Below are 19,086 nucleotides of genomic sequence, written 5' to 3' on the forward strand. Positions count from 1 at the left end.
GTGTAAAGGAAACTACGTGTGGTGCGTTACCTGAGTGGCCACAGGAGGCCTGATCCTCCGCTGCAGTCTGCCTGAGGTGATTACAGTTGATCTGGTGACAGCACCTCCACCTGGGATGGATCCAAGAACAGTTGGATGACCCCTTCCAAGGAACACCCAGTAAAGAAAAATTATACACACAGAGATATAACAACTGATCTTTACTGTAACATATAACTAATAACATAAACCATACAGGTTTCGCACGGCCGTACCCCACTGTCCAACCACCACTTTATCCACACCCTGGTGAGATTCCCCCAATGTACTGAGGTGCCCTGGGCACCTAACCACCTGGCGTTAACAAAGCAAATCCCACCCACAAGTGTGCGGAGTAGCGCTACACACAGATTGTGTGCACATATAGGGGGTGATACCGGCCCGGAGCGCTCCACCTCCCGGGTATCGAAGACGTCCGCCTCTGCATGGGGTGAACTCCCGTTGGAGTGTCTCACCTTTTAGAATCTCTTAGTTGACAGAGGCCGCAAATCACCACGCGGCATCTTCACTGTGTCCCTGACACTAAACAGTAAATGGCGAAGTGTTCCTATCTAGGGGCCTTCCCTGAAGCACCCATAAGCTTCTATGAGTCAGGGCCTAGTTGGGACTTGGGGACTATAGGCCTAGTCTCAGGGCCATAGGCACATGAGACACTACCTCACCCCTCTGTGTCCAACTCCCGACTTATGTGGCTGCCTAGCGCGCCAACCTGTATCTCTCTCCTGCCGAGAATGCTCAGCCCTATTGGCCATGCGGCACCATGCGGCCATGCTCTAAGGACTCTGGGGCTCGTAGTCCCGTGACCGCGTGTGTACGAAGTCCTTCTGTAATGGCCGCCGCACTGTATTATCCAATGCGCATGCGCAGGGTGTACACTACACATGCTCGACTATCAAGATGGCCGCTGCCTACACAGCCGCTCCGCCTTGGAACTCTAAAGCAACGGAGCTCTCTCTCTGCCCGCAACCCCACTGCAGCTGTAGCCTCCCCTTCCCCGCTCCCGCTGCAGGTAACGGAGGGAAAAGGGTACCCAGCTGCATATGTAATTATATTTATTTTTGTGCAGGCTCTGTCTCTCTCCCTCCCATTCCTTCTAGCCTTCTGCCGCACTTCCTCTGGAATTACCGTGCGGAAGGCAGGTGTACAGCCCTAAACCGAGGTAAATGTTGCAAGGGAAGTAATCAACTTTATATAGCTTCACTACAGATGCAAAGACCATTATTTTAAGAAATCATGGCGCCGGTTTCGTGTGCACTGCTGTACTCCACGTGGCATGAACGCAGCCAATCACCCCAGGAACACGTGTTTATCACGGTTGCTTTGTTTGAATTTCATGGATTGTGTGCAATTAAATTAATGAATTGTAATATGTACAGTACTGTGCTACTGTGTCAATTTCAGGTATTTAAAAGCCAGAACACTAAAATGCCATTTTATGCACTCGCCTGCACTCGCGTCTTAAAGCGGTACGGTTGGAAGCAATCCCGCACCATTACACGAGTATGCCGCGGTATACACCGCGTGATTTGTTAAAATAATGGCTGCTGCATCCGTATGTAAGTAAATACATACATATATTTATAATAATTAGTAAAAAAATTATGTAATACTATTTTGCTTATTACAATCTAAATACATGTTATTATGCTGTCTACTGTGACCCTTTCATTACTTTGTTTAGGCTGTAACAATAATAATAATAATAAAAAATATATATAAACCGTTTTGGCCTGAATATAGTACGGCCTCACACATAATATGACCCTAAAGTTTTGAAGGTGTTCTACATGAAAAATAAAAAGGTGTTAGGCTGCGCATATAATACGAGTACAGTTTTTGAAAGGACATTTTTAGGAAAAAAAACATAGCACTAGATTCGGGCCAATACGGTATATATATATATATATACTTGTATGGGTTTATGGTGAATCTTATCAATCTTATCATATTCTCCCCAAAAGAAAATACAGTTTCTTCTGTGTGATGTTTAACATATGCATATTACTTGATTTACAGTATAGCAATATATTTATTAAGACAAGCTCATTATTACTGATAAAAGTAAAGGTACTAACAGGAGAAATGAATTACATTTAAACGGTTCATTAATGCTGTATGCAAGCCTGCAATTTATTCAGATGACCCAACCTATTATTTTTATTGATTCAAAAGAGTTAATATTTGTATATTTATGCCAAGAAAAATTTGAGATTCCCAAAAGACAGGCTGCCCATCGTTTGGCCAAAATGTGAATTTTTTCCCAAATACCACAAATTATTATTTTGCCACCATAAACCAATGAGGAGTTACAGTACATGTTTTATAAAAGTGCAATGCAGCTAAATCTTGATAGGATGCTGAATAATTTTAGCTAAAGCATTAGTAGCATCAGCAAGAGATATTGGATTTAGAAGACAAAATTGCCTAGTGCCCTCTTGTCAAGGATAACTTCCTCTCTCTGGGAGGTGTAATATGAGAGACCAGGGAACCTTCACCTGGGGATATTTTACCAATTACAAGTTGTAAAGCACGATAGTCCATCACAAACAGGCAATCCGCCTAAATTCATTTTTTGATCTGCGTCCTGTGGATTTTGCTGTTTAGGAAATGTAACAGAAATATAACTGAAAACAATGCACAGATTAAAATGAGCAGCAATCACGTTCTTTTTCATGATTGCTTCAACTGACCTGAAAATCCATTGCTTGGTTAAAAGTCGTTTTGTTATTAGTAGGTTATAAAAGATTGAAAGGGCGCTGTTCTGATTGCTCTCTTGCTATTAAAAAAGTTAGGTCATGAGAAAAAAAAACAAAAATTTCAATTACATTTACTGCAGCAGCTGAAGGGGAACAAAATCAATGAAGGAGCATACTTATTAGAGACCTGCCGTTGCCATAAAACTGAAACTAAATCACATTGACAGTGTCTGAACTTCAAATAAATTGCTTTGAATTCTGAAGGGGAGCCTGGAGAAAAAAATGGAAATGATATTGCAGTTGTTAGAGGAAAAGGATGGAACTTTCTATAACCATTACAGCCGTAATCTGAATCATCCAGATACTGTGTGTAGGTATGAGATTCCCATTTTATGGTAGATAAAACAATGCTATGAATTTAACATCAGAAGAAGAATCACATTGTTTTAAAATATTAGATATTTCCTTTACCTACAGTATGACCGGCAGTCCTTGTTTATTTTACGTTAAAAAAATATGTATGTGTGTGTATATATATATTTTTTTTTTTTAACCATGACGTGTCTAAAAATTATGTTTGGAAAATAATACATTATAATTTTGTTGTATTTACTGATGTTTACAGGCCGCCAATATGTTAGGCACGCAGTTTCTCTTACTGCATTGATACCGACAACAGCTACTGAGGCAAGTTAACACAGTTCAGCTCCGGAGACTCCTTGCTACAATCCTGTAATAAATTTCTTTAAAAAGTGAAACCTGTATTGCTACTTTAATGAGTTTGAATGTTTGAGCCTCCTTGGGTTGCTATAGGAACTATTTAGAAAAGGCCCAGCACTTCCTCTTTTGAAATTGGCAGCTCTATTTCAAACCCTGGGAAAGGATATTTACCGATCGATCACGGGAGAACGAATCAATCGGCAGCTTAGATGATTAAGTTGCCTTAAAGATAAACAACTGCTACATCTATTAAAACAAAAACCAAGAAAAACAACAACAATTAAAAAATGGCAAGAGGCAAATTTATTAAGTGAGTTAACATGATGTTAACATCAAGTTATGCTTTAATGTGCATCTTCAAAGCTCAATAATATTACGTTGTCATGTTTTCTGGTTTTCAGGACATTACGTTAACTATAACGGACGTTAGTGTTAATGACTTGCAAAAAAGGCGCTCCCCCCAGTAGTGCCTATCCACAAAGGTTCCATTAAGGTAAGGGATTTAATTGATGTTCTTCACATTAAAGGCCTGAAAGAAGCTTAATGTTATGTAGCAGAGACCCCCTACAGTCCCCCTACCCTGCCTCCGGCGCGGGGAATGACTCCACTGCTCCGTGCGATTAGGGCGAAGTGGCAATGGCCATTGTAGGTCCCGTGCGCATGCACATTTGCGTCCAGAGCAGCGGCATCTTGGCATTGCTGAAAACACTGCCAGAGACTACAAGTCCCAGGAGGCTTTGTGACAAAGAGGCGCGAGGGACGTTTTTTAACTGAGAATTGCTCAGTGGGACAAGGGAGGCGACAGTTAGTCATGGGAGAGTTGAAAAGAAGAGAGGAGCAAGTAGTGTCCAGGGAGCCAGTGGCTTCCTGGCTAGTTCTATACTGCTCCTTAGGCCCTAGATAGGCCCTGAGCCACCCAGTTTAAGTATTGTAGGGACTGCCCCTAGCTGTAGGGATTTCCCTATAGTGCTCAGTGGCATGAGGATAATGGAGCATAGGGGAATAGGGAACTATTCACAACTTAGCCCAGCACTTTTTAACTTATCATGATGGGAAAGTGGACAGTTTTCACTTTAGAGGTATTGAGGTGATCCCTAGAGCCCCAAGGAGAGGGGATAGGGATAATTCCCTTCTCCGGAGGGAACAACTTTGGATCTACACTTTAGGTAGCAAACTACTCAACGAGCTTATAGAACTGGCCCCATTTCTGAAATAAGATCCTTCATTTTAGATCCTTTATTTCAGATCCCTAACTGAATGTCCATTTAATTTTCATTATTATTATATATAATTAATTTTCATCACTAATATATATGATTTATTTCCCTCATATTAGTTTTTTTCTTATTACCCCCCCTTTTTTCAGGGTTATATTTTGAAATCGAAATGTGGGGAACTGTATGCAACTTGTTTTTCACTATGAATAGGTATCACTGTTAATACTATGGGTCTTGATTAATTAACATGTTTTTATTTAGGGTCCTGCGAGTTTATCTCTGACCTTGTCACCCTAATGCAAGCTGCGAGGAGATACTTTTGTATCTACAGTATATAATGTATTTCTAAGGTATCTCATCTCTTGCAATTTTATTTATTTATATTTATGAAATCACTATTCATGTGTTTTTGTGTATATATATTGTTTTAGGGTTTAATCACTATTATCATGAACTACTTACATTTCCCTGTATTTTATGTAGCTTATTAAAGATTTTAGTTAATGGGTCTTGTGAGCTTAGCTCTGACCCTGGTGTTTATTGATGCAAGCTGCGATGTTTAGGATATATTTTTATCCATCATCTCTTGCAATCATTATTTTATTTTATTTCTTATTATAAGGTTACTTTTATATATTCAATGTTTATTCATTATTTATCTTTTTGTTGTTTTTCAGTGTTCGTTTTCAATGTTTGGAATTTCCCATTTTCTGTATGAGTTTGTTTGCTGATTGGAGGGTTGTATCATCAATCTTTAGAAGTGGTTTGTTATTGGTTGAGGCATTTATCCATTGAGGTATTTAAGCAACACTAAGCAACCACATGACTATGCCCTGAGGAAGTGTCATTTGACACGAAACGCATAGGTGGTGATGTCATACGCAGCGACGCACGTCCGTGATGACGGACTTCCGGGTTGCTGCTCCAGGACATCATGAGGACGCTATAGGGAGACTCTTTGAGAAGCAAGGTCTTTTATACTAACAACTTGACTGCCGAGTGTCCTCTAACCTGTACCAACTAGGGTGTCTTCCTCTAGCTGTTTGGGTGCTATTACCCTGCCCTCTGTGGGTGTCCTGCTCATTTCTTTGATCTATTAGATCACCCCATATGTAGTGTCTCACATTTTCATTGCATTATTATTATTTTTATTGTGTCATTTAGTGTGCTTTTTACTATAAAGAATTGTGCACTAATTCCGGTTTTCTGGCTCTCTTTTCCATGCGCTCCTATTTTTGTGTTTGTGAATAGGGAACAATCCCCTAACTTGTCCTACAAACTTCACGATGTGGTATAGGAATATGTTAAACCAATCTAGAATCCATGTAGCGTGAAATGACAAATCAATCCAGGTGCACAATGAAGTGTGTAAATGAAGGCAATATCACTCCTATTAAAGCCCCATATGGTAAGATCAGTAGAGGGGTCTGACTGTGCTAAAAAAGGCAAGTGAAGAAAAATCAACACTTACCCTATGTGAAAGCACATGCCTCTGCCCGGCGGTCTGGACTGCTGGAGGGATGTGAGAAGCACACTGGCAACCGAAGGAAGTTCCGTGTAAATAAATAAATAAACTCACGAAGTCAGCTGGATCCCGGTGAGGCGTGCTTCAGTCCAGGTAAGTGCAGCAAAAGTTCAAAGAGGGGACTGATCACAGCAAGTGATAAGGCTGGAGGCAGGTAACCAATAAAAAAGTATTTATTTAATTAAACAGCATAACAGCAAAAAGATACAGGGTCCTCTGACGCGTCAGAGGACCCTTTATCTTTCTGCTGTTATGCTTTTTATTGGTACCTGCCTCCAGCCTTATCACTTACTGTGATCAGTCCCCTCTTTAAACTTAGTGGCATGAGACTGCTGTTGCTGTGGTGTGAAACACTTTGCTGGAGTTCACACCGCGTGGAACAGTCCAGGACTCTAAGTTGTGAGGGGATTGGTGTCGGAGGCCCTGCTGCGTGGGACCTACTACAGCATCACCCTACTGTCAATATACCCTGGTCTGGCTTGAGACCAGGAAGGTACCATTGTGCACCATCACATCACAAGGGGGGTAGCTCTACCTCACATTTGGGTAGAACTGCTTGTGTGGACACAGGGGTATAGGTGCTCAAGACACCCTCAGAACATTGGGGGAAACCACGCCGAATGTTGTGTATAGTTATTGCATAATATCCTATAGTATTGTTATATGTGTCAGAAAATACAAGTTATATATCATCTGGTGTGATACTGTTTATTACTGACTGTATTGTTTCCTATGAGGAGTGATCCTGCCAAAACTGGGATCCCTCATAGGTGGAGGCACTGCACTAAGAGAGAGAGAGCTCACCCCAGGCTCCCATAAGTTGAGGCTCAGGCCTGTGAGTGTATAGGTATCAGCAGCATGCATAGTCACCCGTGGCTTCCCATAGGAATAGGGAAGGGGGGTTACATTTGGAGGCACTGCTGAGATTGAGACCTGGGTTGCCAAAAATGAGTACAACAAAATTATGTCATGATCATATCATTTCCCTCCCAATGGGAGGTCTATGACTGGGCCTTGAGATACTACATACCGCCCTACCAGGTGCTTGACATTGGGCAAATCCCAGCCGACACCTCTTCTTACGACATCTGTTTAGTACAGGGGTAGTTTCTGGGCCTACATATCCTAGGCCGTCGAACGGATCCAGAAAAGGTATGGTGCGCAGTGCTAGTTACTGGGGGATATGACCTAACTGAAGAAGGATCTCCTCTTACTTTGTGGTTCTGTGAAGCGTTAGATAACGGGTGCCCCATAATCTATGCAGAAATACCCATGAAGGTGGAGCGCACGAGTCCCGCTTCAAACATACAGGAGCTTCCGATGGCTAAGTCTTAGCAGCGGATAATGGAGTGCCTAAAACCCCCAGCCTCTACGATGGTGAGAATACACCGAGACCAGAATACAGACACTACGGCAGAACAGTTAGTGGACATCTTTCCTCGGGTCAACGGCCTTGAAGAGGAAAGAAGGTGAACTCTGGAATAAGTTCTATAGTCAGATAGAAAGAGGGGGAAGAATTATCCAAGTTTATTCAATGGATACAGTTAGTTTTATGGAATCCATGTTCCCACAATATAGTTCCAGCCTCTGAAGTGGATGAATATCGCAGGAAACAGTTCTTAAGGGGATCTACACCCACCCATCATATAGCCGTTAATTTGGTGTTCCCTGCTACAAGGAAGTCCTCTTACATTTGTGGAGTTCTTGGGCCTGGTGAAAGGGCATGAGGCCCATACATGGTTACCCACTTCTAAGAAATCTAAAGACTCCCACAAGGGGGAGATCAAAGGGGCTTCGGCCCAGAAGCCTAATGACATGGAAAGTGCTGAGGATAATCCCCCCTTGGTGATGCCTGTCTCCACCAGCCCGGACCCAGTCCCTACACCTAGCGCCGGGGTGACCCGGGGTACTCGCTGTTTCATTTGCAACAAAGAGGTCACCTTGCCAAGGAAAGCAAACAGTCTAAAACCTCTACTACAATGGCCCGGTTCTACATCACCCACATGGAAGAACTTCCAACCAGTTCCACTGAGACCCTTCCTACCGGCGATCCCGAACTGAAGCGGCCTCCAGAGGCTTATAGTAGAGTGGGCACCATGACCATAGTGAGAGCACTAATCGAAGGAATATACACCTCTGCTCTACTAGACACCGGTAACAAGTGACCATAACCTATCGTACATTCTATGATCGGCATCTAAAACATTTGCCCTTGCAGTCGGTGGAGAAGATGGTGCTATGGGGCCTCAGCAGTCAGAACTACCCCATAGATGGAGTGATTCGGGTGAGGATGGATATCCCGCAGCTCAAGAGAGATAGTGTGGTGAACTGTAAACCAATCACCTAATCCGGTGCTCAAACAAAAGAAGATGCAGGGATGTGGCTGTGTGCATATTGGCACAGATTGTGGTATCTCTGGTAACCCTATTTTAGAGGGGGAGAGGAGGGAGAAATGGAAGGAATAGAGTGCCCGTGTGTGGATGTGAGCTGCTGGAGTGAGTAAACGGGTTTAGCAATACGCACCATCAACGTTACATTAACACTCACAGTTTTTGATCGTCCTGAGAATGGAGGTGAAATCCTCCTGTCCTGATGAGAAGGTAAGTAATCCGTGAGTGCCTCCGCATGAGCAGCATGTAATCTATGTCCACCGGGGCTGTCCAAAGCCACACAATCAGCATCCGGCATGATCCCTGGTGTGTAGCAGACAGCAAGGATCCAAAATATGGGAGACCGGTGCACAGCCGAAATGAAGTCAAAAGCTGGATGATGTATTCGTAGAAAAAACTTTATTGGTAAAATGACATCACAGTGGGGTCCTGGCGGATCCTCTAACGCGTTTCACGCCAAAGCGCTAGTCAAAGAGTGCTCTTTGACAATGCCCAACCCCATCGAAGTGGAAGAGTAGGTGTGTCCTGAACCCCGGGAACATCCAAATTCCCCTATCACCGTAGGAATCAATGCGGATGTGGTCCGGTCATTGATTAGGGCTTTCCTTAAAGAAGCGGGAGAACTACCCTTGTCATCTCTGAATATCTATCTGGAATTCAAGGAGGAGTATTTCGTATCTCTGTGCAGGAGCGGTTTGGACAAATCTACAACCTCAAGAAGGGGATGATAGAACTTCCACAAGAGGGAGTGCAACATGTAAGAGCGACTCTCAACTACCCCCCATGTGATGAGAGAGATCAGTATTTCTCCCTGGAAACCATGCCCAGATGAAAGGATGGAAGTTGGTCCCTGAAATTAAGGAGTGGAAGACTAAACTCCCTGAGCGATTCATGGTGTCTATCCATTGCTTCATTCGGTCCATTTGGATGAAGACCAAATACTAGGGTGAGCCTCTGGTTCACGTAAATGCAAATGAAGCCACAGTACGAGAACCCTCAGCCGAACTGACCTTCGACTTTGGAGAATCATCCTTATCTGAGTGGAGAAAGGGGCTTGGGGAAAAGTTAATGGAGCGGCAAGAAGTGTTCTCCACCACCGAGATGGATGTGGGATGTAGTAAGAATGCACAACACACCATCAGGATGAACGATGCCACCCCTTTCCACGAAAGGTCAAAACATATCACATCCAGAGATGTGGATGATGTTAGGAGCATTCTGATGGAGATGGAGACTGCCGGTATCGTGACCGAGTCCCGCAGTCCCTACGCCTCACCCATCAGAATTGCTCCGTACGTCTATGTGTTGATTATCGCAACCTGAACCGTCGCATGGTTCTGGACCACTACACTCTGCCCCGGATTGAGGAGATCCTCAGTGCCCTGTCTGGCAGCCAATGGTTAAGTGTGCTGGATTTGCGGTCCCCAGGAGCTCCTAAGACCAGGAGACGACAGTGTTTGTCTGCCCCCCTTTGGTTTTACCAGTTCACCCGGATGCCCCAAGGCATCTGTGGGACACCTGTCACCTTCCAGAGACTGATGGAGACCTTTTCCTGAAGGTCGTTACATATTGTGTTGAAGAGTTTAGTTAGATAGGGATGGAGATGTTCGGGAAGGATAGATTCTGGTATATTTCTAAGTCTTAGGTTTTGTCTCCTGTCCCTATTCTCTTGATCTTCGAAACCATTTTTAAGGAAATTAATTTCCTGGTCCAATCGCATTATTTCCTCGTCAGCCGCCGTTTGCAGCAGCAGGGCTTCATCAATCTTGGATTCAAGGTTGGTAGTTCTTTGGAAGAGGCCATTTATTTAGTCTTTTAATTCGTTTACTGCAGCTTTCAGGTTGAGCTGGAGCGCTTGGTACATTTTCTCATGCATTTTGTTAAAGAGTTCCTCCAGGTCGAGTAATTCCTATGTATTCCGTGAGCCCTAAGACCACCCGGTCTTGTTCTTTGTTGATTGGCGCACGTGCTGCGGAACCATCTTGGTCTCCAAAGTTGGGACCTAATCCACGCTGTGGGGCCGTGAAGAATCGGGAGACACCTTGGGTAGGAGGGGCAAACAAGAAAGAGGCTACTGTACACTTAACTTCAGAGAACCCTACCCTGCACCAGAGAAGGGAGGGACAACCCCTCTCTCATGTCACTTTCTCCCCATCCAATTAATCTCTTCCCTTCATATGTCCTTCTCTCACCCTCATGTCTCCCACTCTCTTCCACTTGTCCTCTACTCTCTCTCCCTCACACACTCACTCTCTTCCCTCTCACATCTCCTTCTCCTTCTTCAAATCATAAATGCAGGGCTGTTATTTTTTGTTCCAATCAGTATTGCATCTAATCACAGTTTTTACACTGGTTCCCCCATATGACATTTTCCTTACCAAGTAACAATTAAGCATGTTTTTGTATCATAATCTCATTATATGGACAACCAAAACATTGAATATTTGAAACAAAGATTGTAATCTCAGTCACAGATAAGAAAATAAATAACTCGTTGCACAGGCCACAAAGTAATCAGCAAATCTGTCAGTCCAATTTGTAACATGCAAATGGGTTTTCCTCCAGAACAGTGTTTATCCTGCAAGCTTTCGCTTCCCTATAAGATCTATGGATGAAGGGTTACTGCATTAAATTGGTTATTGAAATGCAATTGTCAACATAATACATTGCTGGCTCTTCTGGTAGCAAATGGATGTAAAAGAACAATCTTCAAAAACAAAACAATAGTACTGTTAACTTTTATGTATTTTGTATATGTAGCACATGTATCCCCACCCTCTGTGAGATATATGTCTACGGTGTATGTGTGGTGCAATACCTGTGGCTCATAGGAGGTCTGAGCCTCCGCTGCAGGGAGCCTGGGGTGTATTCTGGAATGATCTTCATCAGCGCCTCCACCTGTAACGGATCTTACTATGTGGATATGCCCGTTACAGGAGCCATATACATATATAGGCATATTCGATCACATAATAAACACACTGAGTAACATAGAATAACAGTTTACTATAGCAGGATGAATAAGGGCTACTGGTTACAGCTACCATTTCGCCTCGCAGGGCCTTATCCCACCACCGTGTAACCCACAATGTGTCCACCATACCTGAGGGGCCCTCGGGCACCCAACCACCCTGGTGTCCACAAGTTAACTGCTCCACCCTTATATGTGGTCAGTGCTGCCACTATAGTGTATGTATACTGTTGGTGCACTTTTAGGATATAAGTACCTGCCGGGTGCTCCAGCAACTGGGTGCACCGAGTAGACAACAGGGAGGTTCCGCCGATCCAGCGACGTGGGCTTCCAGCGATGAATCCACCTCCCTGTGGGGTGGTATCCTGCTGGAGTGTCCCACCGTGATGACAGTCTCTGTATCTTGAGAGGTGGTCTGGTCCCAGACCACAATTGTCAGGACTGTGCAGCATTGCAGCTGTGTCTCTGATTTATCAAACTGCTAATGGGGCAGGGTCCTTACCTAAGGGCCTGTCCCTGTAGCAACCACAAACTATACTTGTGAGTCAGGGCCTAGCTGGGGCCTTGGGGGAATGCTGGCCTAGTGCAGAGGGTCACAGACCCCTGCACACATACCTCCTACCCCTATCCTGTCCCAGCGCCGACTGTAATGGTCTCTGTGCACCAAATTTATCAATCCCCAGAGCAGAGGATTTAGGCCACGCGATTGGCTGCTGTGAGTCACCTGAGATCAGCCCCCTAAGGCTCCTGGGACTTGTAGTCCCTGCACGAAGCCTTCCCTGTAATGGCCGCCATTATGGATGTTGCTGCGCATGCACATACATTCTGGTAGGGCCGCCATACCTTCTATGTACCGCGCAAGCACGAACACATACAGCACGGCGGCGGCCTGCACGGGAGCCGCCGGAGCCTCCGGCAATGCACTCGCCGGTCACGCGCCACCGCAACACATCCCTGCTGCCACCACATGCTCCCGCAGCGAAGGTAAGGGCTAGGGACGCCAAAGGGGACCGGTGCTACACACTCCCCCTGGTAAAACTCCAATGACCTCGCTTGGGACAGCATAACATAACTATATACAACAGTTACACAATAAAAATGCATTAAACAATTACAATATAACGCACTTTATAACTCTACATTAAATCGTGTAGTTCGGTAAACATAGCAAATATAGATATCACTTTATTGCGAGCCCACTGCTAAGCCTTATAATTGGGTACCCCAATTTGATCGTAGGTCATCCTAGTTGGGTGATGCCTTTTATCTTTGGCTCCATCTGAGCTGTTCTGCAGCAACTCCCTCGGGGGAGTAACAGGCATAGTACTGTGACTCAGCCTCTCCACCTGGGAGTAATAATGTCTCTGAACAGTCTCTGTCTGGTACAAAGGACGGGCTTCGTGGATCCAGATGCTGACTCGCTGGTGCCACCCTATTAGGTGTTTGCCTATGGGGCCCTTTACCCGTAGCTCTTCCGGGAATTGCCCATGGAATTCGAGGGTCATTTTGGGAGGGTCCCTCCATTGGATCTTCTACAGTCTCTTCACCCGCTGGGTGATCAGTAGTGGTCTCCGAGATAATTCGGAGCTATCATTTGATTGGTATGGCTCACCGTCCAGTGGTGTAGCCAGTGGTGTAGCCAGTATTTCTGCTTCCTCATCCCCCACTTGTGGAATGGGGATGAGATGATTACGGTTCTAGACCTTTACCCGACCCTCAGTGTCTTTGATACGATAGACCGGGAGGCCCGGCATCTGTGACTCTACCTCATAGACACCATCAGGCCAACGGTCAGTAGGTTTATGTTTTTCCAGGAACGCCTTCAATCTTGGCAAGGAGAAGGTTAATCGCCACACCAGGTGCTATCGAAGCACACCAAGGAATCCTAGGAGTGGACAAGTGGTGTTCATACCGGACCATCACCAGGAGTTAAAGAAAATCCTGGTATACATGTTTTATTGCACCACTTTCAGTGCATTGACTGCGGTTCAGGTAGGACCCTTGTGCACGAACTTGGTGCTAGGTAAGTCTGGCTATACTATGACTATCCAGTCTACCTTTCTATTTATGGTTATTATTTTTGGTGTTATTCATTCGCGCTCCCCTTGCTCTTTGCTTTCTTAATATATAATTTGTAACACTTTTGTATATACTTTTTCATATTTGTGCAAAACACATCTCAATGTATACACATCTTAGTGCAGGGGTGTGCAAACTAAGGGGCACAACATTTTCTGGGGTGGAGAGGCACGGCCCTTACAGAGGCCTCGTGCTCTTCCCCACATCTTTTAAATTAAATGCCAGGGGAGCGAACAAAGCCTCTGTATATGCCTTATCTGCTGACTGGTGGATTCTGACAATGCGTTGCCATGACAACACAACATCACATGACGTTGTGATGTCATATAACGCACCTGTCTTAGTGAATACATGGATCTAATACACTGGTAATTTGTTGATTAGGGTACTCTTTTTTGAAGAACACTTTTTTTCCACTTCCCAAACTGTACAACAACAACCTGTAGATTTATTTTAACATCTAAGTGGCAGTGATAATTATTCACTGGACAACAGGTTTTTGTTTAGTTTTCCATGGCATTCACAATGTCAATAGAAGTGTTCACATAGAAAAAAAGAGCACTCACAATTTCAAGTAGTACTTGATCCTGCCACGGGTGCACGTCAGTCCAAACATCTGATTGATATAGTGTACAATTCAAAAATAGAAATCCGGTATTTACATAATTACAAGCAATTCATCAACGTTTTCATGCCCACATGGACCTTTTTTAAGATAAAAATGCTGTGATAACTGTGCTAAATATGCCCACCAGATGCCAGTGGAAACTTGTAAGGAGAAGGGGACTGGCAAAAGGCTCTAAGGCCTCGGCCATGCTTACTGCTTGCTGGTGGAGGCGCGCTGAGGCGCTCCCGCTCAGCACTGAACCCCTACATCCACAATTAGAGCGGCTTTAGTAGGGGCTCGCCTACGCTTCCGCAAGCGCGCGGAAGCGTAGGTCTTAGGGAATTTTAACATTTCCCCGCTTGCCGGCGTGAAGGGCCGGTCAGGTCAGTGGTTCACCCAATGAGGGCGAACTAGCTCCGTGAAGCCACTGGCCTGCCCCCGGCCAGCCCCCGGCCCGCCCCCGGCCCGCCCCCGGCCCGCCCCCGGCCCGCCCCCGGCCCACCCCCAGCCCGCCCCCAGACGGCACGCAGGGAAAGCACCCGCAAGGCCAGGGAAAGCACCCGCTTTCCCTGAGCCTCAGCGCACCTCAGCCTGCCAGCGGGGAGCCTGGCCGAGGCGTAAGAGTTGGATGCATTGTTGCTCTTTTGTTAACTATGGTAGGTATTGCTTTGTATAGACATGTCTAGCTCGCTATACACAATCTACTCTCATCAAATTTTATTCTTAGTCCACAGCGAGGCTATTATATTTTGTGTGGTGTGTTTTTTTTCAACTTTTGGACAGTTTGTTGCGAATGAGAACGTTACATGGAAGTGTTTTGCAGTTTGTGATATACTGTATTAACCGGATATCTTTTCAAGTCGCAATAATGTGAGTTTAAATAGTTGAGTCAAGTCCCCCTACCCTGCCTCTGGTGCGGGGGAACTATAGGTTATTTGGCCGGAACTCCGCGCGATCGGGAGTTGGGGGCGGCCATTTTGAGTAATTGTGCATGCGCAGTGCGGTGAGGTGCGCATGCGCAATGTGAAGAGTGTGGCGATCATCTTAGGACAGCTCTGCAGGTTCAGCCATGGGACTATAAGTCCCAGAATCCCTAGGGGGAGGGACTGCCCACGTGGGGCTGTCTCAGTCAATGGGATTCATGCAGGCAGAAGGAAGAGGATATCCTCCGCTCGTAGAAAGCCTGCGAGTCAGTGCTGGAGGAGGCGGAAAGACAGCAGGTAGTGTCCAGGGAGCAGTGCCTCCTGGACTAGGTCTAGACTTGCCCCTTAGGCCTCAGCTAGGCCCTGAGTCAACCTAAGTATGTGTTGTAGGGAAGGCCCCAGATAGGGACGCTCCCCTTTTACTAGAATTGTATTACACGCTGATGACCAGACAGCCACGCGGTGTCCTGCTGCCTGGGACAAGGTCACAGGAGCCATAGACTTTGTGTGAGACCCTCCGGCTGGAGCTCATACCATGAGGCGGATCAGGACCCTTAGGAGAGAGGGGATTTGTGTTGGAGGCCCAGCTACGTGGGACCTGCTCCTACCCATCACGACAAGCAGCACCTGGGTACTGAAGTGCCCAGGCAGGTACCCAACATGCACCTACATCCACAGGGGGTAACCCTACCTCACATTTGGGTGGGACTTGCTGGGGACAGGAAACCAGGGGTATTGGTGCCATAGTACCCTCAGTAATTTGGGAGAACCATCAAGTGTTGGGTCATTGGTGTTATACCGTGCGTACGGTTATTATCTGTTATATGTGTTAGTAGTGTGTACAGTAAACCTTAATTATATACATTGTGTGTTGTATTACTCACTACTGTTTATTGGTTTCTGTGAGGGGTTATCCAGCCAACGCTGGGATCCCTTATAGGTGGAGGCGCTGCGCTGCAAGGAGAAAGAGCTCACCCCAGGCTCCCAGAGCCGAGGCAGAGGCTTCCGGTGAGCAAACAGGTATAGCAGCATGCGTAGTTCCCTTAGGCATAGGGAACGGGGGCTACTGTATTTACATTTTTGTTTGACTTCATGACAGTGCTTGATCATTGTAACAGACAATAGCAGGACTTTCTGGGCAGCTATTGCCGGTGACTCCACTGTCAGTGGAAATTACCCTTATTTATAGGCTCATATAATACCACAGAATAATATAAGAATTAAATTGGCCAGACATTATTGTTTCTGAAGTTTGACAATACTAGGACAATTTGATGACAAAATCCATAAAATTGATGGTGGTTCAAATTTCCCCTCCGGTTTCATTCTGTATGATGAATCTTTGTCCTATCAGGTTTACTCTCTCATCCCACAACACAATAAAAAACAGAGCGTTTCACTAGTGTAATATAACATAGGAAAATGTGGTTGTATGATTTACAGATGTAGCAGATGTTATTTAACCCTTTAATGCCATGCGTGGGGTTTAACACTGCCCTGTTACTGTATATACTGTAGATAGGAAAAGTGTGGTGAGCGCAGGGTCAATTATATGTGGATATAGTACTGTAACAGTAGTGCTTTTGAAAACAATGCTAAAGGAGATTGCACAGGTGTTATTTAATTTGTTATTGTGTGCATTAACAGGTGCTAACGGGGGCAATAATGCCTGCTACATCTGAAATGTAATTTGACAAACTATATTTAATCAAACTATTTTTGGTCTTAACTTAAATGTCTGCACTAGATAATGTTAAATGTATATGTCATAGGATTCCATAGGGATGCAGCAGCACATTTGCAGCAATAGTTTTCACTAGAGGATTGCGTATCTCTCGCTGTTTGATTTGTAAAAATGAATGTCGAAAAAAGTTTGGTAATTTTGGTGCTATAACAAGGATTGGGCACTGGGGAGGGTGAGAGATATTTTTCAATGCTTGGCCAATGTGTAGACGTTTTTCTGGTTTTACAATTTGCGAATGTCAAACTTCAGCGCAAGTGAAACCCCACACCTGGAAGGTTCGAGACATTGCCGACCCTACTAACTCTTCCTGAAATGTTTACGTAGATGTCAATACCTTACAATCAATCAGTCAGTCATGCTAACCCAGGTCTACTCCCTAGGCCCCTTTAGAAACGGTTTGTGCCAGCTTCAGTACCTAACCACTTACGTATGACAACAACAATTTCACAGAATATTCACAGAAAGCAACATTTTACCTATACTTTATCTATAACTAATGGATTTACCCCAAAGACAATTTGCTAAATTTCGATTCTCAAATTATTTGCAGAGTTTAAGGCAAAATTAGATTTGTAGACTAATATTATAATGCGAATATGTAAAATAATTAAAACCAAGGTACGAAACTCCCACTGTACACTCCATCCTCCCATTCAATGTGCAGATTGTAATTCAACCTGACATTCAATTTGCACACAGTAATTTTACCTGATATTTGATTCATCAAGAAGTTCAAGACAGAGGTACTGTAAAGAGGGAGATGTCTTATTTTATTAGAATCCCAAGTGCTATATGTACAATATCCCCTCAAATAAACCTTCAAACAACACATGGAGAGACAGCTGTGCATAAAAAGAAGCACACCTGAGATACCTGGCATATATGTCGACGAATAGTTTGCAAATCTTTAGCGAAGATCTATTACAATATACATAGCTGCAATGGGCAAATCACAAGTTGAGTATATATTTTGCATGACTCCGGTGATCAGACCTTCATAACTGTCATGGGAAGATGTAATTTTATTTAAAATAAACCGCATTATTATTCACTTATCAAGCTAGGAAGCTTCTGAAAGCATAATTTTTTTTTACATTTTCTCTATTCTTTGCTGAATATAATACATTCACAACTCCCTTGTAGTTCATGCAGTTCTTTTTGGGTATGATTATCATTAGTAATTGTTTCCACATATAATTTTAAACAGTAGTACCGAGTCTTGAAGTATCATAATAAAGCTATAATTTCTAGTCCAGTGCACTTATCAGCTAGGCAAGCATCCGCAACACTCATCATTTCTGTTTCAACTGAAAAAAGTGCATCTGCAGTACTGCAGAAATGGCAAAGACCCAGCGACTGATTCTTTGCTTCGCTGCATTTAATACAAGTCATCTAACAAGGTAATGAGGGAGATGACAGCATGCTTAATATTAATTTTGTGTGGCCTGTACAAACCTTTTTCCCAAATTATGTAATTTTTTACATTTTATGAGAATACCATTGCTTTAAATACATAACTTGCGTATTCAAAGATTCATGTAATACTTAGCACTATAATCCAAATCTCTACTTAGACAAAATATATTGTTGCCCATAGCAAAGTAGTAAAACCCAAATTTAAAAAAACTGCAAGTCTGTCTCCATCTAATGCTGCATTTGTTTTTATCTGAACAATTGATTTTTACTGCATTCTATATTTAAGCCCTTTAAATGTGTCTGAGACTCATTGTAATTCTACGGATAATAAATGCTTCAGTAATGGCAGGTGCGCCCAATACATCTGTTGTATGTATTGCATATTAAGAACCCCTGAACGATATGCCGACGGGGAAGCCACAGAAAATTAGCTTTATTCTAGCACACTCAAAAACAGCCTCCATATTGTTCATGATTTCATGAGGAAAATAAACCCTTTTCACCATTGTATCCTGTCCTATTCCTGATTATTCTGTAAATGCTAGTACATTAAAAAAAAAAATGTGGGTAAAGCTTACTAAAATATCCTGTGCATATACTGATGACTTAGATTATATTAATGTGTCCCATTTGTGCTTGTATGGGTATATTCATCCACCCCCTTACACATGAGTGAAAAATCCCATGATGATGCATTGGGACATGTTTATGGAGTACAGAGGATCCTACTTAGCTGACACATTTAATCATCCAAAATCT

Source organism: Ascaphus truei, chromosome 1, assembly GCF_040206685.1.
Source record: "Ascaphus truei isolate aAscTru1 chromosome 1, aAscTru1.hap1, whole genome shotgun sequence".
Classification (NCBI taxonomy): domain Eukaryota; kingdom Metazoa; phylum Chordata; class Amphibia; order Anura; family Ascaphidae; genus Ascaphus; species Ascaphus truei.